This window comes from Bufo gargarizans, chromosome 5, assembly GCF_014858855.1.
Source record: "Bufo gargarizans isolate SCDJY-AF-19 chromosome 5, ASM1485885v1, whole genome shotgun sequence".
NCBI classification, from domain to species: domain Eukaryota; kingdom Metazoa; phylum Chordata; class Amphibia; order Anura; family Bufonidae; genus Bufo; species Bufo gargarizans.
In genome coordinates, this window is record NC_058084.1 from 55,212,852 (window position 1) to 55,238,209 (window position 25,358).

Sequence of the window (25,358 nt, forward strand, 5' to 3'; positions counted from 1 at the left end):
AAAACGTATATTTTTTACTGCAGAGGAGAAATCTCGTCTTGCAGCGCCGCATACACCGACTTTGTGTAATCTGACAGCAGCGCAATGCTTCTGTAAGAATGCACATCAGTGCTGCAGCTGGTTGATCGCTTGGTCCACCTAGAAGGTGAAAAAATAAAAATAAATACAGGCCGCAACACAATAAATTTATTAACATCAACTTTTATAAACTTTATATAACATTTGAAACAGAACATAAACTTTTTTTGCTTACCTGTGATTTTTTATTTTTTTTACCTTTAGAGGACAAACCTCTCCTTCCCCATGGGACAATGTGCAAAGCGCAAATCGCCCAGAGATGTGGCAAAGTACATTATGCACTTTGTCCCAGGTGAAAGGAGAGGTTTATAGCAGCTCTGTGTGAAAGGGCCCTAAGACCCCTGTGTGCCTGTCCTGTGTCACGCAATCCCTATACTAATAGTGTACCTGTGTGTGGTACTAAGCATAGGGCAGGCTGGTCAGGACAGTCAGGGAAAAAAAGGTGGTGTCACGCCTTATTCCAGCCCTGCTACAGACACCATTTCTGGGGGAAAGCTGATTCGGGGTACCAGGATAGACACTGGGGAAGTAGCTGACTCACTACATCAGGGACTTGGGGCACGGACCCTCCTGGATACAGGAGTTCCGAAATGATCTCTTCCTGGAATTTTAGGAAGGATACCGTTCTCCCAGCCTTACTGTAGAGAACAAAACTATTATACACAGCCAATTGAATTAAATAAACAGAGACCTTCTTATACCAGCGTCTGCTGCGGAGGGACACTAAATAGGGAGCCAACATCTGGTCATTGAAGTCCACCCCTCCCATGTGAAGGTTATAGTCGTGGACAGAGAGGGGTTTCTCAATGACTCTAGTTACCCTTTCAATTTGCACTGTGGTGTCTGCGTGAATGGTGGACAGAAGGTTAAATGTCCCTCTTGTCCCTCCACTTTACCGCGAGCAGTTCTTGGTCACACAAGGCAGCCCTCTCCCCCCGTGCAAGTCGGATATTAACGAGCCATTGGGGGAAGCCCCGGCGACTAGGTCGCGCGGTGCCACAGCATTGAATTCCGACTAGATGTAAGTGCCGAAAGAGGGCCACGCTTGTGTAAAAATTGTCCACGTATAAGTGGTACCCCTTGTGGAGTAAGGGTGACACCAAGTCCCAGACAATCTTGCCACTGCTCCCCAGGTAGTCAGGACATCCGACCGGCTCCAGTTTTGAGTCTTTTCCCTCATAGATCCTAAAACGATATGTATAGCCTGTGGCCCTTTCACAGAGCTTATACAGTTTGACCCCATACCGGGCGCGCTTGCTGGGGATGTACTGTTTGATGCCAAGGCGCCCGGTAAAATGTACTAGGGACTCGTCTATGCAGATGTTCTGATTGGGGGTATACACATCTGCAAATCTGGATGACAAATGGTCTATGAGGGGCCGAATTTTGTGGAGCCGGTCATAAGCAGGGTGGCCTCTTGGATGACAGGTTTTATTGTCAGTAAAATGCATAAAGCGCATGATGCCCTCAAAACGTGCCCTGGACATAGCAGCAGAGAACATGGGCATGTAATGTATTGGGTCTTTAGACCAATAGGACCGCAATACATTTTTTTTTGTTACACCCATGCTGAGGATAAGGCCAAAAAATCATTTAAATTCGGAAACTGTGACTGGTTTCCACCGGAAAGGCTGGGCATAGAAGCTTTCCGGATTGGCGGTTATAAACTGTGTGGCGTAGCGGTTGATTTCTGCCACAACTAAGTCATAGAGATCCGCGGTGAAGAACAGCTAAAAAAACTCGAGAGCTGATCCTAAATGAGCTGTCTCCACGCGAACTCCAGACTGGGCGGTGAAAGGGGGCAATACGGGTGCGGCGGAAGCAGGGGAGTGCCAATTTGGGTTTGCCAGCACCTCTGGGAGACTAAGGGCTCTACGGGCCTGTGAACGTGGTGGCTGCGACGGGGGAGTTACTGCACGTGCCACCGTACCAGCTTGAACTGCCCTTCTGGTGCTCGCCACTTCACCAGGGAATACGGCAGTGCTGGTAGAAGGTCCAGGATGTGCTGCGCTGCTGGTGTATGCCGCACCATAAAAAAGATCAGCGCTAGCACCACTCTGCTGCAAATGAGGCTCATCACGCGGGGTATGCAGAACACTGACATGGGGTCGGGTACGCCTGACCGTAGCAGGGACCTCAACCTCGTCATCTTCGCTAGCGGTTAGAGTGCCACTGCTGTCTACAGGTTCATATTCTGAACCACTGGATTCAGCGGGTGAGGCGTCCCCATCGCTTTCATCCATCAAGGCCAGAATCCTGTAGGCCTCTTCAGCGGAATACCCCTTGTTTGACATTTTGGGCTAACTAAATTTAGGGGGTATGCCTCTGAGACTACCCAGGAAAAAGAGCAAACCTACCTAGTAAAAAGGAGTGTTTGCGAAGTAAAGCTGCGATCGCTAATAGAGATCCAGAAAGCTCAAAAGTGATCTTTATAGCGGCGCAGCGATTTTACAGTGTTTTTGCAGTGATCAGAAAAATAAATTCTGTCACTGCGGTGGGGCGGACTGAACGCAAGTGTGCGCACAAGATCAGGCCTGATACGGCAAACACTGCGTTTTTTGTAGAGCCTAAGGTGACCCTAATGTACTGATATAGATCTGATTGCGATCAGTCTTGATCACTTACAGATACTATATAGTACTAGTGCTGATTAGCGACAGCGATGACGCTAATCAGCGACTAATCAGTGACTGCGGTGCGGTGGGCTGGGCGCAAACTACCTAACAAGTAGCTAACTACCTGGCGGTGATGAGGGACCCTTACAGGGGGGTGATCAATGACAGGGGGGTGACAGGGGGGTGATCAGGGAGTCTAATATGGGGTGATCAGGGGTTAATAAGGGGTTAATAAGTGACAGGGGGGGTGTAATGTGTGTGTGTGTGGTGATTGGTGCTACTTACAGAGCTGCCTGTGTCCTCTGGTGGTCGATCCAAGCAAAAGGGACCACCAGAGGACCAGGTAGCAGGTATATCAGACGCTATTTACAAAATAGCATCTGATATACCTCTTTCATTGGTTATTTAAAAAATCTACAGCCTGCCAGCCAATGATCGCTGCCGGCAGGCTGTAGATGAACTTGTGAACTGCGCGATCACTGGAGCGCGCGTTCACAGGAAATCTCAGGTCTCACGAGATGACGCCGATAGGCTTCACTGAGCCTGAGACTGCCGCCGCCCGGATGCTGATCGGCGTTACGTGTGCGGCAAGTGGTTAAATTAGCACCTACTGTAAAAAATCATATAAAAAAATGTTTCATTGCAAAATTGGGTAAAAATGAGGGTTTTTTTACAGATGTGGTAGGTGTGTCAGCTGTAGAAGTACTACATCCAGCAAGAAGATCACTAGATTCGCGTCTACTCCGAATGATTTTACCCTTGACATTAAAGAATGCCTCACTTGCAACTCCTCCGGTGTCATCTACATTATCCAGTGCCCGTGCCAAACACAGTATATTGGCAGAACAAAGCGACTCTTGAGGATATGCTTGGCCGAACATATTAACAACATAAAAAAAGAAATGTTAACCCATCCCTTATCTAAACACTTCAAAGAGTTCCATCACCAGGATCCGAGTGGCTTGACATTTGCGGCACTGGAGAAGGTGGATAGGCACTGGAGGGGAGGCAATTATATTGCAAAAATGTCACGGAGGGAGTCTAGACGAATATTTGATTTTGGCAGTGTATCACCTGCTGGATTAAATGCCGATTTGGAATTTTTTGGCTTTCTGTGAAAAATGCTGTAATTTTTTTATGGGGATGCCCCTTGCCGATGGGATATCCCATGTCTGGCTGTTTATCAGCACTGGGATGTCCCCTTGGTGATGGGCACCCCATACACTCCATCTTAGAACTTACTTGAAATTTTATGAATTTTATACAAATTTTACGAAATTTTATGATATTTTATTATATATAGAAGGATTCACAAATATTATGTGCAATATATTGTATTCGATTGTATTTTTAAATCTAAAAGTGGGAATGCAACTACCAACTAAAAAACGCATGTGTGCTGAATAAATCGCATCAAAGACGCATCATTACCGCAATGCTGGTTTTTGAAAGAAAAAAGGTTGGAGAGTACCTGCTGACCCACCCCTGACCCATTTGCTACGTTCTTTCCTTGATTTGATGGGACCCTCCCCAGCAATTAACAGACAGGTATATAAGGTCTTGGACTCTTGAATATGAACAAACCCACTGAGGAAGAAATAGGGATCTATTTCGAAACGCGTCTGGGATCGATGGGATATTTATAAAGAGTCCGAAATTTTAAGCATGGCCATGCAACATTGAAAGATACCAAAGAAATTATTTTCTGAAATTAACGAAAGCAAACCGACTGATGGTCGATTTTATTAACGGCTGGCTACTGATAGCAATCCATGATCACAAGATCGAAGCTTCACTGCGATTTTTAGCCGCGATTGAAGAGTCTGTATAATAGGAAAGAGAAAGAAAGAAAACAGCTCATCTCGCGATAATTGAAGCGATCTTACGGAGATCCGATTTTATTACGTCAGTAAGCAACTACACTCTGCCGTTTGGATTGGACTAAATCGACACCGAGGTAAGCGCTCTTATATGTGGGACGCCACAGAGTTGCGCAATAGTGAGTATCTTACTCATTACACTATGAGACTGTTTGCTATCGATTTTGCCTACTAGGTATTATTTGCATAAGTACTGGACATTATCCATTCCCTCCAATAACCTGCATTGTATGGGCTTTATACATGAGATAATCTACCCATTATCTCATCCATCCCACTATTACATGTATGTATGCTTTTATGTATTTTATGTTTTAATAAATTGCACTACTTTACTCTATTGGCTCTGTGCGTGAACCCATATGTTTGAGTGCCGATCCAATACTATTTAAATTTACTGTCTTTGAAGGGGTGATTCATTTTTGGACATTGGCAGCTATCCGTGTATATAGTGAGTGAGCCGTCCCATTACTATTCATCGACTATCTAATATAGATAGATGTCAGGGCATGTTTAAACTCTTAAAGGAGATAAGCCACCAAGTGTTTCTGTGTGACTTATTCTCCTTTTCCTTCTGAGAACACATAAACACTTTCATGTATATAGGGGAGAGGGGGGAGTTGGGAAGAATAGTTGTCAGCATATATCATATTGAATATGTATTCCCCCTTAACATCTGTTGATTTCACAATTTGTGCTTTCTTCTACTCCACCAGGTTTTGACCCAACAACTATGAGCTGAAAATATCTACAAAATGACATTAACCTACTTCTTTCTTTTTTCGACCTTGCACCAAAATGTTAACATCTATATTTGACACAAAATGGTGGATATGTTTGACGTTCTTCATAGTGGTTGGTGGTGACTTTAAAATACATTGTCTGCGATTGTATAATCATCAGATCTATGACAAGGGGCAACTTTAGATTCTGTTTTACCAACCTTTGAATGGATTACATGAGGTATGCTACTTTGTTTACCCAGCTGAAAGCTGTTTCGACATAATGAGTAGTCTCTTCAGCAATAAAAGACAGTGACAACACAGCATAATGAGATAAGTAGACAACTGCTATGCTAATGTTATGTAAACCCTCGATCTTGTCTCATGTGGTGGCTAAGCTTCTCAAAGAGTATTTACTCACCTCTGGATTTCGCAATGCTTTTGACAGCTCCAGTGGTTTGACGGCGTCAAGAGTAGATCTGACTGTGATCTTGGAGGGACATCTGGCTTTAATTTAGCTCATTAAAACATGGTAGATACTTTGATATCATATTTACCCGTAAAGTAGGACAAAGTATGGAGGCTTGCCAATGAATTGGTGTGTTGGAGAAGAAGCTATTGGGCCTGGTTTGCAACTTTATATTATTCAAGTGAATGGGACAAGTACGTTACTCTGAGTATGAACGTTGTGCATATGTACGCATTAGCACTGTAGCCCCTTCACACAGCTCGTCTGTGGCGATGGTGAGAGTTGGACCCCTAACAATCTAATACAAAGCTGGATAGCCCATTTACATGGACTGCTTTAGATAAGAAAAAATATATTTACAGGCTATGTACACCTTCGGGGGTATTTTCTTTTATGATTGTATTTTGCTCATTTTAGGCAAAAAATCTTTTTTTTATTGTTTTTTTCTAAAATAAATATTGAGTCGTTCTGTCACAAATGGTTAACTGTTTGTCTAGCTGTGAGAATTGTACTTTCACTTTAACTTTGTGCCGGTCATCTAATAAAACTTATCTCTAAATTACTAAAAGGTTATATACATTTATTAAAGTCACATTCTTATCAGTAAGATAAAAACTGAGTGTCACGGTGGGGAGTGGGGAAAACCTAGGGAGTGGGGAAAACCCCCCACCGTGTAATGACAGTGGCTGCAACACCAGATAGCAGGGAGCAGGTCACCTCCTAGTGCAACCCTGAACTCTCCCTAGACTCCTAGCGCATGAGCCACCTCAGAAGGTAAGGGGGCTCATGCTCACCAACCTAGGACCCTGCTATCCCTGATATGCCCTAGGCCTGATGACAGGGCAGAGACCACCCATTCATCCTACACCACGGATGAATGGTGTCTCCAGAGGCCCAGTAGCAAACAGGAAGCAAGACCATGGGCTAAACAGTACAGCAGGTAAGTAACAGCAACATAACAATGCTATCAACACTTACCTGCCGCAGCCGAGAAGAAAGGAGGCTCCAAGCTGGAAAACCCACAGTCTAGTCTTCACTTAAACCTAGAAAAAAAAGGGGGGGCTAGAGGCACAGTCCACAAGCAGTTGCAGGGACCGCGCTGATACGAGCAGTAATAGATACAATGCAAACTTCAACACTCGAATGCTCCAGCAGGCAGCTGTTATCAATCCACTCCTATGGACGTCTCCTGCAGCGTCTTGATACCAACCCAAAACTTCAATATACGGCACCAATTCCTTCACGAGACACATAGCGCAATACCCAAGTGGTAAAAAGTCAGTATCCAATTTATTGTACTTACAAAGTCCATGTAGTAAAAAATATTTCATAAAATCCCACCCGACCAGGGTTTCGCATTAGGCTTCATCGGGGGTTAAGGACCTCACTTAAACCCCTCTGGGAAAGCACGCCCCTTCCGGAGCCACATACCACAATCAAACCTCCAAGCAAAACCCACATCATAACTACATACACCAGGTGGGGGGAGGAATGACAGAAACACATTGGAGGGGACAACAGACAGAGCAAGGTAAACAAAATAACAAATAGGGATAGCTCACACAGACATAATCATTCAGCCAGGGAGCAAAGCTCCTACACAGACTGAAGCAAAATTAAACTGACCTTCAGGCTCCACCACACCAACATATAAGGAGGCCTGAGGTCACACCCACCACACCTACCAAGCACACCTTAACCCCGTGCACACCAAAGCAGGGAAAGGAAACATCCTTAAAGGGAAAGCTCACCCACATGCATATCAACAAGTTGCCACCGGCAACCAGCATGCGCGGCGAAAGTGTCACGGCACACACCAAAGGCCGTGACACTGAGCTATAATGAGTGCTTATGAGGTCAGAGATAAGGAGCTGTTAGCTGAGCTACCTAACGGAGCAGAGTGAAAATTCACATCCTGCTACTAGAGAAACTCAAGGCTGCACAAATACAGTGGTTCAAAATTTGTAATAACGACAGATTAAAAAAAAATTAATTAGCTCAAAATGAGTACAATGCAATAATTAAGAAAATACAACACACCCAAAGGAGTACACAGCTTTTAATGAAAAGTTCATTAAAGGCATTGTTTTTCCCAGACACAGAGCCATTCTTGTCAGTGGACTATGTCTGGTATTGCATTTCAGCCTCATTCACTTACAGTGGTGCTTGAAAGTTTGTGAACCCTTCAGAATTTTCTATATGTCTGCATAGGGAGAGTGCCTTAATCGGCGTGAGGAGACTTATAGGACATACATGCTCCTCTGGAATTAAGGGGAAGAAAGGGATGAGCTCTTAACAAGCTCCACCTCTAATGCCACCGGATGTAAGGCAGCAATCCTATAAGTCAATGTTTGACCATTTAAATAGGCCTTGAGATGTGATTTAGATATTAAATAAGCCAGCACCTCATCTGCAGATAGCTGTTTCGAGGTGATTGCCCCTCGTCAGTAAAGAGCAGAGAGTACTGACTTAACTGGGTGAAAGGCCTAAGTCGGGATTTGGGGGAAATATATCTCCTTGGGGAGATCACCTTAATCGGCGTAAGGAGACTTATAGGCCATACAAATACATATATATATATATATATATATATATAAAGGCATATACATACAAATGCATACATATAAAGGTGTGTGTGTGGGGGGGTTAATTATGGTCTTGAATGTCCTCCGTTTGTTCACAATCTGTATGACTGTGGATTGGTGGAGTCTAAATTTTCTATAAAACCTTTTGTAACCTTTTCCAGCCTGATGAGCATCAACAACTCTTCTTCTGAAGTCCTCAGAGTTCTCCTTTGTTTGTGCCATGATACATTTCCATAAATATGTTGTCAAGATCAGAGTTTGATAGATCCATGTTCTTTAAATAAAACAGGTTGCTCACTCACACCTGATTGTCATACCATTGATTGAAAACACTTGACTTTAATTTTACCTTCAAATTACTGGCTAATCCTAAAGGTTCACATACTTTTGCTACTCACAGATGTGATATTGGATAATTTTCCTCCATAAATAGCTTTCTAATAATTTTGACTCATTTGTTTGATTAGGTTATATTTATAGTGTGTTATATATACATTTTATTATTTATAAAACGTATATAGTTTTAGATCAAATTTTGCAGAAATATAGAAAATTCTGAAAGTTTCACAAACTTTCAAGCACCATTGTAAAAGGTGCCAATCAGCAATACAATTATACTAACAACCTCTTTAATGAACCGGACAGTAAATCACATGATCAGAGAATAATGATAGACAACTATTAACTTCTAACAATTTCTACAAATTATAAGGCTTTCTATAAAGAGGAGCACCTCTCTTCTCAATTGTATTCCCCATGAAATAATAATTCCTGGAGCACCTTTTCTTAGAACTGCATTGTGCCGTCCCACTGTAATTTCTCGTGGAAATATATGAAATTGACAATTGGGTGTTCCAACAGGGGGAATGAGCTCTACAGTGTATAGGGACACAGCCCTTTGACCTTGGTAACACCCATAACAGAAGAATGGCACTACATCGAGTTTTAAGAAAAGATGCTCCAGAACTGTTATTTCATGAGGAATGCAATTTTTTACTACAACACAAATGTCTCGAGAGTGGACAGAAGCTCAAGTTGTCTAAAGTTATAAACTTTCAGACAGGCAACTGGATGGAATAATTCAAATTACAAGATTTTTATTTATTTTTTTTCGCTTTTCTCCCATGCCAGCCATAATTACTCCAGATAATCATCAAATTATGGATCACATTTCTAGAATTAGAACATAATATCAGTGTGCATAGGAGAAAGTCATTACTTGACATTGTGATGTATTTTTTGGTATTGTAGACTCATCTCAAAAGAATCTGTTAAAGTAATTTACAGACCATAGGAAGGTTGGATAGAGCATCAGATGTCAGGTGGAATCAGGGTCTAAACAGACTAAACATATAGTTGAAGTGTAAATGAACGCCACTGTTACTGGAGTTTTGATCATTTATTTATGATGATGTTGGCAAGGGATGGTAGGACTAGTAGTCCACTAGCAGTGTTAGCATTTGCACTACTGGCCCCCCATTTAGAACAGTGGGACCCTTTGAGCTACAGAGGCTGAGTACAAATGCAACCTCTTCATCCTGTATAATTAGAGAGGCTATCCCACAACTTGAAAACAGTTTTTTTACTCACTAATCTTGAGGACTTTCTTCCCTTTCTGTGGGTGGACAGCAGCTCACATGAGAAAATTAAGCGCCTTCATCTCCCACTCCCAGGATGTATTACAATTAGCACTTGTTATCCACTTCCTCCCATGCATAAAAAATATGCATCACCTCTATCATCATCTATTATCTTTAACCTACCTTCCACTGGGCAGGAATCCACAACCTGTGTATGCCCTGGAGGAGAACTACTCCTATCATTCTGCAGCCCCTTCTTCACTGTCACCATCCTGGGAGCTAGGGAGAGGGACATAGCTACAGTGAGCATTAGAAATACTACCACCCTCGTTGCCTTTCCCACTCCCATCCTCCACCCTGTCGCTTTCCCCTCCCGACATGTTAGGGAAGGTTCTCATTAGCGTTAGGGAATTCTGTAATAGGTTCCATTATAACGGAATATAACTGAATTTTAGGACGGAATGCAAAATGGAAGCCTTTAAGAGGCAGTGTTGCTCTGTCCTAATACATGTCTATGTCTACATGACCGAATTTTTTTTTTGTCAATAGGTGCATGCCACAGAGTTGGTACCCTCATCTATCAGAAATTTGAGGCATATCCTAATGATATGCCCTCAATATATGAGAAGGGACAACCCTTAACACATATGTGATCAGATAAGTCACTGAGCCCACCTCTTTCCTGTAGCTGTCATAAATTCACGATCTAATTAACAAAAAGTTGTCCTGTCGGGACCTGATCAGCACACCTGTCTCCCCTGCAGCTGTCATCATTTTCATCATCAGATTGGCTGAAATTTGCTATATTCCCTCAATGATGATGATACCCTGTCACTAGAGATGAGCGAATCGAAGCTGACGAAGTGGCATTCGCTACGAATTTCAGGAAAAATTCGATTTGCACAGAATACAAATTTTCTTGCGCTTCGTAGTAACGAATCGCATTTTTCCAAAAATGGCTGCTACACATGTGAGGACATGGAGAAAGGAAGTCTGGGAAGGCGGGATCACATATACTGACAAGCATGCAGCCAATCAGCAGCCAGCCAGCCCTGTGATTTCACAGCCGTATAAATACGGCAGCCATCTTAGATTCTGCCATTCACCAGCGTACTTAGTGCAGGGAGAGACGTGTCTGCTGGCGCTAGGGACAGTGATAGAAAAATCATCATTGTGCTAAAAAAAAAGATTTACAAGTGCAGGGAAAGATTATTCAAGGTGTAGGGAAAGGATAGAGAGTAATTATTCCACTGCATTTCTGTTGAACAGGGTTCATTCTGGGAGGTGACAACCTGGGTAATAGGAACATTCCTTTTAGACCTTGCTGCACTGACTGGGCACCCAAATTGCCATTATACAGCTCTGTAATTCCAGCAAACCGTTCTTATTAGGGTGTAAGTGCTGTTTTATACAGGCATTAACAAGGTTTATAACAAGGAAATATTGACACGTCTTATTTGCCCTTGTGCGGTGAACTTATCTGTTGTAACGGTAAATACATTTGCAGTTATTTCTTTTAAAGCCTTTTGTGACGTGTTAACGCAAAAAGAAGAAAAATACATTTGCTGCTCTGCAGTGAAGTAATCTGTACTAAAGGCTTTTGTGGAGTGTTTTAGCAGAAAAAGAAAAAATATATTTGCCACTCAGCGGTGTAGTTATCTTTAGTAAAGGCTTTTGTGGGGTGCACAAGCAATGTGTAGCGAAATGGGTGGTTTTTCTACTCAGGTGACAGGAGAGGAGGAGCAGGAGCAGCCGGAGGAGCAGGAGGGAGATGAAGAAGATGAGGCAGATGACTCAGGTACACCGTGGCAGTATGCAGTGGAGATTGAGGCAGGGAGTCCCTCCAAGTCACTTGTGCCAATGGCCCACTGCATGCTCACTTGCTTGGGTAGTGACAGCTGAACTGGATTGTCACCATTCGGAAGAGGGATTACTTCTGGCTCTCCACCTTGTTGACCCTTGCTACCGGTCCAAAATGGGGGCCTTTTTTGCACCCGCTGAGAGGGAGGACAAACTGAACTACTATAGAGACATCCTTTGTAGTCAGTTGCCACTTCCTATCTGCGCCATTGTCCATCCTCTCGCAAGTCTGACCGGGGGGCCCTCTGCGCTCACGTTTCACTGCCATGGCTGCTGGGGAGTGGGGGGTGGCAGGAGCAGTACCAGCTCCATCAGCAGCACCGTGAGTCTAGAGTCGCTGATGAGCAGCTTCCTTCACCTGCATAGTGAAGAAACTACTCACACCAGCAGCTAGACATAGAGCAGGACCTGAACCAGCAGGTGGTGGCACACTTGGACAGCACCCTGCCACCCCACATTGAAGATCCACTGGACTACTGGATTTGTGGCCGTAACTAGCAGAGTCTGCTCTGGAAAAACTGTCCTGCCCGGCCAGTAGTGTGGCATCAGTGCGGGTGTTTAGTGTGGCGGGGGCCATATATTGGCTCCTGACCGGCTCATGTGGCTTTATATCTGCTCACCTATTATCCTAAGATAGCTGGACTATCATACAAAACAAGCACTTCTACATTTTGTGTCACCCCTATCCCCTCATAGATTGTAAGCTCTTGCGAGCAGGGCCCTCTTTCCTCTTGTTGTAATAATCGACTTGTCTGTTGCTATGTTATTTATGACTGTTTTTACATGAACCCTTGAATTGTAAGGCGCTGCGGAATATGTTGGCGCTATATAAATAAAGATTATTATAGTTAACCCAAGAAGAACTCACCTGTCTACCCAAAATGTGGAGAGACTGACCTTTGTCAAGATGAATCAGGCGTGGATCAGCCAGGATTTCCACCCACCAATTCCTGATGAATCAGACTAGATCATCCATGGTGCCACACCAACACTTTGACAAAAGAGACCGGTTTCTTCTGGCTACCTGCCTCAGCTACTATTTTGATTATGCCACCCACCTGATGCCACACATCTGATGCCAAGTGCTCCTTCTTTCACCCACCATCTTCATCGGGTACTGATATTTCCACCCACCTCCACACTATGTCACCATGCTACTCTGTGGCCTTCTGATGCTGCCCCCACCTCCACACTATGTCATTGGGCCACCCTGTGGTCTCCTCATGCTGCCGCCACCTCTACACTATGTCATTGTGCTACTCTGTGGCCTCCTGATACTGCCGCCACCTCCAGACTCTGTTATTGGGCCACTCTGTGGTCTCCTCATGCTGCTTCCACCTCACCACTCCATGACTGGGCCACTATTTTGTCTTTCGGCCTGACTGACATAATCATTTATTTGACCCTTCTTCTGATCTGTCAGAAGAGTGATTTGTGTCTGAAAACACACGATAGGGTACCTCTTTGGCGCACAGGGATGACCACAGTTTCAAGGTTTTTTGGTATAAATAATATTTATTGTTCAGTTGACAACGCGTTTCGGAGTTTATAACTCCTTTATCAAGTCTTAGGGGCGCCAACAGCAAGAGGCAACAGGCAGAAGATGGCCGGGTGGCTGGGGACTCCTGCTGTAGTAGCTGATGCTGCATCTGGCCATAATTGCTGATCTGTCAGAAGGAAGGTAAAATGAGACGCACAATGGATCCTGTCTATGTAGTAGCTGTAAGTCATGTATGGTCCCATCTGAATTGGCTTATGATTTGATTTGGTAGCCAAAAGCAGGAGTTGGTACAAAACACAGAAGACATGCAAATATTCCATTCACGTGTCATCTCTGTTTTGGATTCACTCCTGTTTTTTTGGCATTAGCAATACTGATGGATTACTGACCAAATGCTGACCGAGTGAAGGCGGATGCTCAACAGACAGGATCCGTTTTTTGTGAGTTATTGTTCTGACGGATCAGAGGAAGGGCAAAATAATCTGTGAAATCGACACAAACTTTCTGCTGACACCCTCTCCACTCTGTCGGGAGCTCTACTTGTATAAGCGTTTAATAGAACAGGTTCTGTCGACATCTATGTGGAATCAGCTGACGACGGTGTAAAAGGAGTGCGCTTCTTCTTGGCACTAACATCGACCTGTAAGGCTGAGTTCATACTTGAGTTATTTGGTCACTTTTGTGAGTCCAAGAGCAATGCCTGTCATCTGCATGTCATACTGACTCACAGTATTAACCACTTCAGCCCCGCTAGGTGAAACCCCCTTCATGACCAGAGCACTTTTTACACTTCGGCACTACACTCCTTTCACCGTTTATCGCTCGGTCATGCAACTTACCACCCAAATGAATTTTACCTCCTTTTCTTCTCACTAATGGAGCTTTCATTTGGTGGTATTTTATTGCTGCTGACATTTTTACTTTTTTTGTTATTAATCAAAATGTAACGATTTTTTTGCAAAAAAATGACATTTTTCACTTTTTGCAAAAGACAACTTTTCCCATTTTTTTATACAAAGTTGGCATTTGACCAAGATATTTTTCTCACCCAGCATGGGTATATGTAAAATGACACCCCAAAACACATTCCCCAACTTCTCCTGAGTACGGCGATACCAGATGTGTGACACTTTTTTGCTGCCAAGGTGGGCAAAGGGGCACATATTCCAAAGTGCACCTTTTGGATTTCACCGGTCATTTTTTACACATTTTGATTGCAAAATTCTTCTCACACATTTGGGCCCCTAAATTGCCAGGGCAGTATAACTACGCCACAAGTGACCCCATTTTGGAAAGAAGACACCCCAAGGTATTCCGTGAGGGGCATGGCGAGTTCCTAGAATCTTTTATTTTTTGTCGCAAGTTAGTGGAATATGAGACTTTGTAAGGAAAAAAGAAAAAAAAAGAAAAATCATCATTTTCCGCTAACTTGTGACAAAAAATAAAAAATTATAGGAACTCGCCGTGCCCGTCACGGAATACCTTGGGGTGTCTTCTTTCCAAAATGGGGTCACTTGTGGCGTAGTTATACTGCCCTGGCAATTTAGGGGCCCAAATGTGTAAGAAGTACCTTGCAATCAAAATCTGTAAAAAATGGCCTGTGAAATCCGAAAGGTGCACTTTGGAATATGCGCCCCTTTGCCCACCTTGGCTGCAAAAAAGTGTCACACATCTGGCATTGCCGTACTCAGGAGAAGTTGGGGAATGTGTTTTGGGGTGCCATTTTACATATAACCATGCTGGGTGAGAGAAATATATTGGCAAAAGACAACTTTTCCTATTTTTTTATACAAAGTTGGCATTTGACCAAGATATTTTTCTCACCCAGCATGGGTATATGTAAAATGACACCACAAAACACATTCCCCAACTTCTCCTGAGTACGGCGATACCAGATGTGTGACACTTTTTTGCAGCCTAGATGCGCAAAGGGGCCCAAATTCCTTTTAGTAGGGCATTTTTAGACATTTGGATCCCAGACTTCTTCTCACACTTTCGGGCCCCTAAAAAGCCAGGGCAGTATAAATACCCCACATGTGACCCCACTTTGGAAAGAAGACACCCCAAGGTATTCAATGAGGGGCCTGGCGAGTTCCTAGAAATTTTTTATATTTTTTGCATAAGTTAGCGGAAATTGTTTTTTTTGTTTTTTTCTCACAAAGTCTCACTATCCGCTAACTTAGGACAAAAATTTCAATCTTTCATGGACTCAATATGCCCCTCAGCGAATACCTTGGGGTGTCTTCTTTCCGAAATGGGGTCACATGTGGGGTATTTATACTGCCCTGGCTTTTTAGGGGCCCTAAAGCGTGAGAAGAAGTCTGGAATATAAATGTCTAAAAATGTTTACGCATTTGGATTCCGTGAGGGGTATGGTGCGTCCATGTGAGATTTTATTTTTTGACACAAGTTAGTAGAATATGAGACTTAGTAAGAAAAAACAAAACAAAAACAAACAAAAAATTTCCGCTAACTTGTGCCAAAAAAAATGTCTGAATGGAGCCTTACAGGGGGGGGTGATCAATGACAGGGGGGGTGATCAATGACATGGGGGTGATCAATGACAGGGGGGTAATCACCCATATAGACTCCCGGATCACCCCCCTGTCATTGATCACCCCCCTGGTAAGGCTCCATTCAGACGTCCGTATAATTTTTACGGATCCATGGATCGGATCCGCAAAACACATGCGGACGTCTGAATGGAGCCTTACAGGGGGGTTATCAATGACAGGGGGTGATCAGGGTGATCACCCCCCTGTCACTGATCACCCCCCCCTGTAAGGCTCCATTCAGATGTCCGCATGATTTTTACGGATCCATGGATACATGGATCGGATCCACAAAACACATGCATACGTCTGAATGGAGCCTTACAGGGGGGTTATCAATGACAGGGGGTGATCAGGGTGATCACCCCCCTGTCACTGATCACCCCCCCTGTAAGGCTCCATTCAGACATCCGCATGATTTTTTACGGATCCATGGATACATGGATCGGATCCACAAAACACATGCGGACGTCTGAATGGAGCCTTACAGGGGGGTTATCAATGACAGGGGGTGATCAGGGTGATCAGGGTGATCACCCCCCTGTCACTGATCACCCCCCCCTGTAAGGCTCCATTCAGACATCCGCATGATTTTTTACGGATCCATGAATACATGGATCGGATCCACAAAACACATGCGGACGTCTGAATGGAGCCTTACAGGGGGGTTATCAATGACAGGGGGTGATCAGGGTGATCACCCCCCTGTCACTGATCACCCCCCCTGTAAGGCTCCATTCAGACATCCGCATGATTTTTTACGGATCCATGGATACATGGATCGGATCCACAAAACACATGCGGACGTCTGAATGGAGCCTTACAGGGAGGTTATCAATGACAGGGGGTGATCAGGGTGATCACCCCCCTGTCACTGATCACCCCCCCTGTAAGGCTCCATTCAGACATCCGCATGATTTTTTACGGATCCATGGATACATGGATCGGATCCACAAAACACATGCGGACGTCTGAATGGAGCCTTACAGGGGGGTTATCAATGACAGGGGGTGATCAGGGTGATCACCCCCCTGTCACTGATCACCCCCCCTGTAAGGCTCCATTCAGACATCCGCATGATTTTTTACGGATACATGGATACATGGATCGGATCCACAAAACACATGCGGACGTCTGAATGGAGCCTTACAGGGGGGTGATCAATGACAGGGGGGTGATCAGGGAGTGTATATGGGTGATCACCCGCCTGTCATTGATCACCCCCTGTAAGGCTCCATTCAGACGTCCGCATGTGTTTTGCGGATCTGATCCATGTATCCATGGATCCGTAAAAATCATGCGGACGTCTGAATGGAGCCTTACAGGGGGGTGATCAATGACAGGGGGTGATCAGGGAGTGTATATGGGTGATCACCCGCCTGTCATTGATCACCCCCCTGTAACGCTCCTTTCAGACGTCCGCATGATTTTTACGGATCCATGGATACATGGATCGGATCCACAAAACACATGCGGACGTCTGAATGGAGCCTTACAGGGGGGTGATCAATGACAGGGGGGTGATCAGGGAGTGTATATGGGTGATCACCCGCCTGTTATTGATCACCCCCTGTAAGGCTCCATTCAGACGTCCGCATGTGTTTTGCGGATCCGATCCATGTATCCAAGGATCCGTAAAAATCATGCGGACGTCTGAATGGAGCCTTACAGGGGGGTGATCAATGACAGGGGGGTGATCAATGACAGGGGGTGATCAGGGAGTGTATATGGGTGATCACCCGCCTGTCATTGATCACCCCCCTGTAAGGCTCCATTTAGACTTCTGTATGCGTTTTGCGGATCCGATCCATGTATCCGTGGATCCGTAAAAATCATACGGACGTCTGAACGGAGCCTGACAGGGGGGTGATCAATGACAGGGCGGTGATCAATGACAGGGGGGTGATCAGGGAGTTTATATGGGGTGATCATGGGTGATCAGGGGTTTATAAGGGGTTAATACGTGACGGGGGGGGTGTAGTGTAGTGTGGTGTTTGGTGCGACTGTACTGACCTACCTGAGTCCTCTGGTGGTCGATCCTAACAAAAGGGACCACCAGAGGACCAGGTAGGAGGTATATTAGACGCTGTTATGAAAACAGCGTCTAATATACCTGTTAGGGGTTAAAAAATTCGGATCTCCAGCCTGCCAGCGAGCGATCGCCGCTGGCAGGCTGGAGATCCACTCGCTTACCTTCCGTTCCTGTGAGCGCGCGCGCCTGTGTGCGCACGTTCACAGGAAATCTCGCGTCTCGCGAGATGACGCATATATGCGTGACTGTGCGCAGGGCTGCCACCTCCGGACCGCACATCTGCGTTAGGCGGTCCGGAGGTGGTTAATTCACTACCACAGCAGACTCTTTATGTATGTTACTGCAAGGCACAGTGTTCTACACCACTATAAAGGCTCTCTGTAGCCAGGAAATAGCTGTTTTTTTAACGAAATTCACCACAAATTTATTCCGATCAAACCGAATTAAAAAAAAATAAAAAATCTGCGAACCGGTGAATCAAATTTTTGAAAAATTCACTAATCTCTACCTGTCACCTGCCACAGTAGGCGGCTAACCTTGGCCTCATTATTTTTAATCTCTCGCTGCTGTGATGTTTCACATAATTTTATTGGCTACGATGTGCTTTATCTGATCACCCATGATAATTCTTCCTTGTCACATGTAGCACTGCCATCAGTAAAACACTTATGTGACTGAATAAGTCACTTTCTCTCCCACAATCAGAACACTCTGCCCCTGCTGCTGTCTCAATCTCCCTGCTGTCCAAACCTAATCATAAAACTGCTGTTGTCAGATTTTTCACTTTTCATCTCTTACTTGTAATCTAATACCTGAGCAGGTCGCTGCTCCCTTCCAAGATCAGCACACTCCTCTCCCGCTGCCATTACATTGATCATTAGAACTAAAATGAACTAAAATATGGGAAGTTTTTACATCCATTAGTCAGACCTTTCGGCTATAGATGTATACGTAGACGTAATTACAAGACCTCTAATAAGCAATAAGTCTCATAAATGCTTCCTGCTCTATGTTATCTGCTGCAAACACCTGGATCTTCTAAGGGAACAACTACCCTCTTCATCCCGTGACAGCCAAACGCTGTGTGAGATACCTGCATGTTCCTCCTCTTCATGTACATTCAGATGTAGCGTGAACTTCATATAACTCCATGCAAATAGCAGTAAAACAGGTGTGCAGATGACATTGTCTAAACCATGAAGGCATGGGAACAGATGTTCTGTCCAGACAAGCTACGGTTCCCAGATGTCATACATCTCACTAGTTTGTTTTTGGTTGTTGAAATGTCATCTACAATAGTATAATACAGAAAGGGGATACAGCTTTACGAGAATTGCTATTAAACATAATGTATACAGGATAATACCCCCTCCTGTAGATTATAAACATATTAGAAGTCAGGAGACAGTGCAGGTGAAGTTCATCTATACAGGTCAAGGGGCTCAAGAGTAAAGGTGAGATTCCTCATCACCATTGACCAATTGATATATACAGTATATTTTAGAAAGAAGGTCTGCAGCAGCTTAGGTCTTTATTATGATGTGGGCACTGGGTATTGTGAGTTTTTTCTGAATTTGAGGTGTGTATTATGAGGTTCTGCATAAGTTCTGGTACACATCATGATGCAGCTGCTGAGGTCTTTATATTCAGGTCCTGCAACAGATTTCTATTCAGGTCCTGCAAGTGTACATTATAAGGTTCTGCAGCAGCAGCTGAGGTGAGTATTATGAAGTTCTGCAGCAGCTGAGGTGTGTATTATGAGGTTCTGCCGCAGCTGAGGTGTGCAGTATGAAGTTCTGCAGCAGCTGAGGTGTGTATTATGAGTTTCTGCAGCAGCTGAGGTGTGTATTAGGATGTTCTGCAGCAGCTGATGTGTGTATGAGGATGTTCTGCAGCAACTGAGATGTGCATTTATGATGTTCTGCAGCAGCTGAGGGGTGTATTATGATTTTGTGCAGCAGATGAGGTGTGTATAATCAGGTTCTTCCGCATTTGATGTGTGTATTATGATGTTCTACAGCAGCTGAGGATTGTTTTATGAGGTGCTGCAGCATCTGAGGCATGTAGTCAGGTTCTGCAGCAGCCGAGGTGTGTAAAATGTGGTTCTATAACAGCTGTGGCATGTAGTATGAGGTTCTGCAGCAGCTGAGGAATATAGAATGTGTAGCATGAGATTCTGTAGCAGCTGGGTTGCACAACTTATAATAGACTCCGCAGCTTCCTCTTTGCAGCCCCTGTTTATCTCTTCCTGGAGAAGAATCTGCATAGTCTATAGAATTGGAGAACCTTTCTCCCATTTTACATTGATACGGTGATATTGGCAGGAAATGATTGCATGCTGCATTTGGTTTAAAACTACATATTTTATTGTGTTTTATTTCCATTGCATACAAAGGGGAAAATATGGACACAGTTCACCAGCTTCCTGCTACATCATTACTGCCATATGTGACTGTACCTTCAGGAGTCAAAATATCTCTTCAGGGTCTGCCTAGACTTGGGTGCTTAGCGGTTAATATTGGTACCTTGCAGGCTTGCAGCAGCAGTGTGAAGAGCTCCAATGCAAACAGGACAACATCTAGACTGAAACGGGATGTTTGCGCTATTTGTGGTATGCTCTCAAGGACTATAACACTGGTGACCCATCCTTAGGATAGACCATCAATTTCTAATTAGTGGGAGTCCGACTTTGTGCCTCCCATAATCAACCTAATGAAGGGCTGCAATGGCCACACAGACCCAACAGGTCATCTGTTATTCAACTCAGAACATGTTGCGGACCCCTCATTGTGCTAATAGATTGGGACCCAGTTCTTTCCTCTGCCTTAGGTAGAATAGATTTCTTTAAATGGTTCATATAGGTGCAATTCTACAAGCAGCAATAATGTCCTTGTCTGTGAAGCTCTTTTGATGCAACGCAATGATGCATGTGTTCCCTTGGAGATAAACCATGGTTAACAGAAGAAATTATGTTACTCACCAACCCCTTATACAGCAACCGGTCTGCTCTTCTAATTCAACCAGCAAAACAAAGTCATATCAGCTGCCTTGTCCTAGTTAACACTTTCTCCTGAGCTAATGATAAGATCACTGTAATTTTTCAATTGAAATTTTTTATTTTGTAGTGGGCATGTCCAGGGGAGACTGGACACAAGAGAGAAAGCGCAAAATAGGGTAATACGTTCTGTATTCAGTAAAAATCTGACAAAAAGTGAAGGCTCACCTTTTGGGGTTGTGCAAGATATAGGCACAAACAGTGTCGGACTGGGGTACCTAGGGCCCACCAGTAAAATTTATTTTGGGGGCCCACCGTATGGATACATTCGAATATAATAAATAATTTAACAAGTTTTTTACATGAACATAGGCTGGTTGAGGTGCTGTACATTGAATATATGTATGTAGTATAGTAACTCTACTGTGTTATGTGCCACTTGTGCAGGGGGTGGGAGACTAGGGGCCCACCTTGCTCAGGGGCCCACCGGGGAATTCCCCTGTACCCCTGTGGGCCAGTCCAAGTCTGGGCACAAACCTATTGTAGGCCTATGTAGATTCCGTTATCCAGAGGCCGGTTATGCTGCCATAGAAAAATGTCCTTGACTAAGAGAGTGCCCAATCCCTTAACGAAACAATGTGAGAAAACAATGGATCCTATTTCAGGTGCAAGAAATCCGAAGCCAATGGAATCATGAATCATTAGCCCTGCCCGAACTGTTCCATTGGCTTTGGATTTCTTGCGCCTAAAATAGGATCCATTGTTTTCTTAATTTTTATTTTGTGGCAGGGTTGAAAGTGAATTGTTATGACAAGGAATGACTTCACAATTGTGTCAATCTCAAAACTTTTGGCCACAACTGTAGTTTTTTGGGTAGCATGTGTCTCTCTTTTGCTAAAGAACTGGGGGGGAAAAATGGAAGTTTTCCAATTGTATCTTTCCAACTGTGGTGAAACTACAACTCCCAGCATACATTCTCAGAGTTAGGCCTCATGCACACGGCCGTTGTTTGGCCGTTCTATGCATTGGGGACCGCAGTTTGCAGTCCCCAATGCATTGTAATGACCGGCGTCACGCACAGGACGGGAAAAGGGAAAGCCCTGCCCAAGGGAGAGGGGAAGGTGGTGACCCCTGACTCACCTTGCGGCTGGCACCTGACTGCCCTGACGTCCCTAGACGGGTTCCTCACCCATGCGGCGATCACGTGCCTAAACCCTGGCTTTCCCTAAAATGAGCCCTAGATAGTGAACGGGCCGGTGGGATTGCTAGTCCGCACCACTGACACTAAGAGCAAAACACCAGGGAGAGGACAAACAAACACATAAACCCAGGTGGGCGACCACAGCAGACCACAAAGGTCCAACAGGGATCCGGAGGGAAACGTTCTGGACCAACAACCAGAGAACGCAGCAACACAGCTCCAGTGGGTCAGTATAGAAGTCCAGGCAGGAAGCTCTATATCTGGCAACCAGAGAAGTGGGAGAGGGGAATATAAGGAGGTTGGGAGTGCTGGACAAGGACCGGGCTAAGGAGAAGGAGCTACGGATCCCTGAGTGAGCCAAAAAGGGTTGCAACGCAAACCCAGAAAGCTACCATAAGGAAACAGCCCTATCTTACATAGAGCGCGCAGCCACCCGCTGCAACTTCCTGACCCCGGGTATAACGGAGTCAGGCGTGGTTCTTGACACCCTTGTGACATGCACGGGCAACATCCATGCGGCGACAGATGCAGATCCATTAAATTTGTGATCCTTGCACACCGCAAAAAAATAGAACAAGTTCTATTTTTTTTCACATCCCATCTTATTATTCTGACGGAGAACATTGGAGATGTGGAGATTTCGATGAAAAACATCAAAGTCAGACAGCATTCAGAAAATACAGGTGTCCTTCATTGTCGTGATCGGTTGCGGGTGACAGATTTTGGACCCTCAATGATCTAAACTTTTGTTATGAGTTATCCTTTGCAGGGATTTTCCCATCTTAAGGCCCCATGCACACGACCGTATCTATTTTGCGGTCCGCAAAAAATACGGATGACGTCCGTGTGCATTCCGTAGTTTGCGGAATGGAACAGCTGTCCCCTAATAGAACAGTCCTATCCTTGTCCGTAATGTCCGTAGGACATATTCTATTTTCTTGCAGAATGGAAATACGGACATACGGAAACGGAATGCACACGGAGCACCTTCCGTTTTTTTTTTGGCGGACCCATTGAAATGAATGGTTCCGTATACGGTCTGCAAAAAAACAGACACGGAAAGAAAATACGTTCGTGTGCATTGGCCCTAAAAGCGAGGTTGGACCCCAAATGATCTTGAGAATGAAGGGTCCACAGAACAGTAGCACCATCACAGTACCCCACCAATCATAAAGTGATGGCGTATCCCTGCAATACTTTAAGATGGGAACGCCCCTTTATCTCTACATCACATACTTTAGGAATTTACAATATAAACGTCTTGTTCCATCTTGCATCCTTATGTCTGGAAGTGATCAATTATCACAATTTTTGAAATACAAGCGTACCTGTCAGTCTTATACACATTTCTGGAGGACTTTATGTCAGGTGTTTTCTATATAAAAATAAAAATTCACATTGGTATGTGGCATGGAGTGAATGGATCACAAGAAGAAGCTGGCTTTGTGGGTGGTTTGCATCACGCTATCCTAGATTGCATCTGAATTTCAATGGATTACATACAGAATTTTCCAGTAATGATCCAATATTTGTGCATTCCTTGTAGAGATAAGTAATACATAAGATCTCCATAAGCATGCAGTGGTACAACAGCGAATTTGAGAACAAATGAGGGTGTTTTTCGATTAAAAAAAATAAAAATTGTAAATTCCCTACCCTGAGTTAATAGAATGGAGTCCCCCATTTAGGGCCCTCATCTATTAGGGCTCGTTCACACAAACGTGTGATACCCGTTGCTGTATTGCGGACCGCATTCACGGATCAGCAATACACGAGCACAGTTCCGTGGCCATTCCGCATCACAGATGCGGACCCATTCATTTCAATGGGTCTGAAAATCTGGAGATGCGGAACGGAAGAATGGAACGGAAAACTACGGAAGCACAACGGAGTGCTTTCTGGCGATCCGTTCAGTGCTTCCGCCACACAAAAAGATAGAATATGCTTTATCTTTTTGCGGAATGGAAGGATCGCGGACCCATTCAAGTGAATGGGTCTGCGATCCCCATGCGCCTGCCCCACAGATGGTGCCCGTGCATTGCGGACCGCAATTTGCGGTCCACAGCACGGGCACGGGCTTCACACGTTCGTGTGACCGAGCCCTTAGGCAGAGCAAAAAGCAGCTTCTCCCTCTGGAGGATCTAGGATGTCCATGCATTGCTTGGACATCCATTTCATTTCAATAGCCAAAGTGTAATTCTCTATTTCTCCTCTAGTGGCGCTGTAGGGTTCTCCCAGAAAATATAGCTGATTGCTGGGGATTAGGGATGAGCAAACCCGAACTGTAAAGTTTGGGTTCGTTCCGAACTTTGCGAGTTCAGGTTCCCAGACCCGAACCCAGACTTTTTCACTGAAGTCCGGGTTCGGGTTCGGTGTTCCGGTGATTTTAATTTTTTCCGTTACAATATGGTTATATCGGAAAATAATTGCATTCTTAAGACAGAATGCAAAAGAATATGGCCATTTAGGGGTTGATCGCACATTTGATCACACTGCAGCAGTCTCTTCTATCTTCATTCAGCAGGACTTGCCAAAGGACCTGTGATGTGCGCGATGACGAGATGGGAGAGCACAGTGACGTCTTCACAGGTCCTTTGGCAGGTCCTGCTGAATGACGACAGAAGAGACTACTGCAGCGCAATCAGGTGAATGAGGTGAGTTGTTTTAATTTTTTAACACCTAAATGGCCATATTCTTTTGCATTCTGTCTTAAGAATATTTTTATTTTCCGATATAACCATGTTATAATAGAGGATAATAAAGTGAAGTTTGGGTCCCCATTGACTTTAATAGAGTTTAGATTCGGTCAAGTTCAGGTCCTGAACCCGAACTTTGACCTGAAGTTCGGCCGAACCTGATAAACCCGAACTTCCACCAGTTCGCTCATCCCTCCTGGGGATCCCAGCAGCGGGAAAACGTTTGATTAATTTATCACTAGAAGACCCTTCTTCAGTATTGTCCAGCAGGCATGCTCAACCTGCGGCCCTCCAGCTGTTGTAAAACTACAACTCCCACAATGCCCTGCTGTAGGCTGATAGCTGTAGGCTGTTCGGGCATGCTGGGAGTTGTAGTTTTGCAACAGCTGGAGGGCCGCAGGTTGAGCATGCCAAAGTGAACAACATAAGCTACAGGCAAGTAAAAACTGATTTAGGCGACAAAAAAAGAAAGATTGTGTGTCAATTGGAAAACAAAAACAAAATACCTAATTTACTTTTTGCAGAACCTCTTGATTCATCTGGACTTCCAACTTGTAAGCAAAGAATAAAGAGAATAAAATTCAGGATCCTT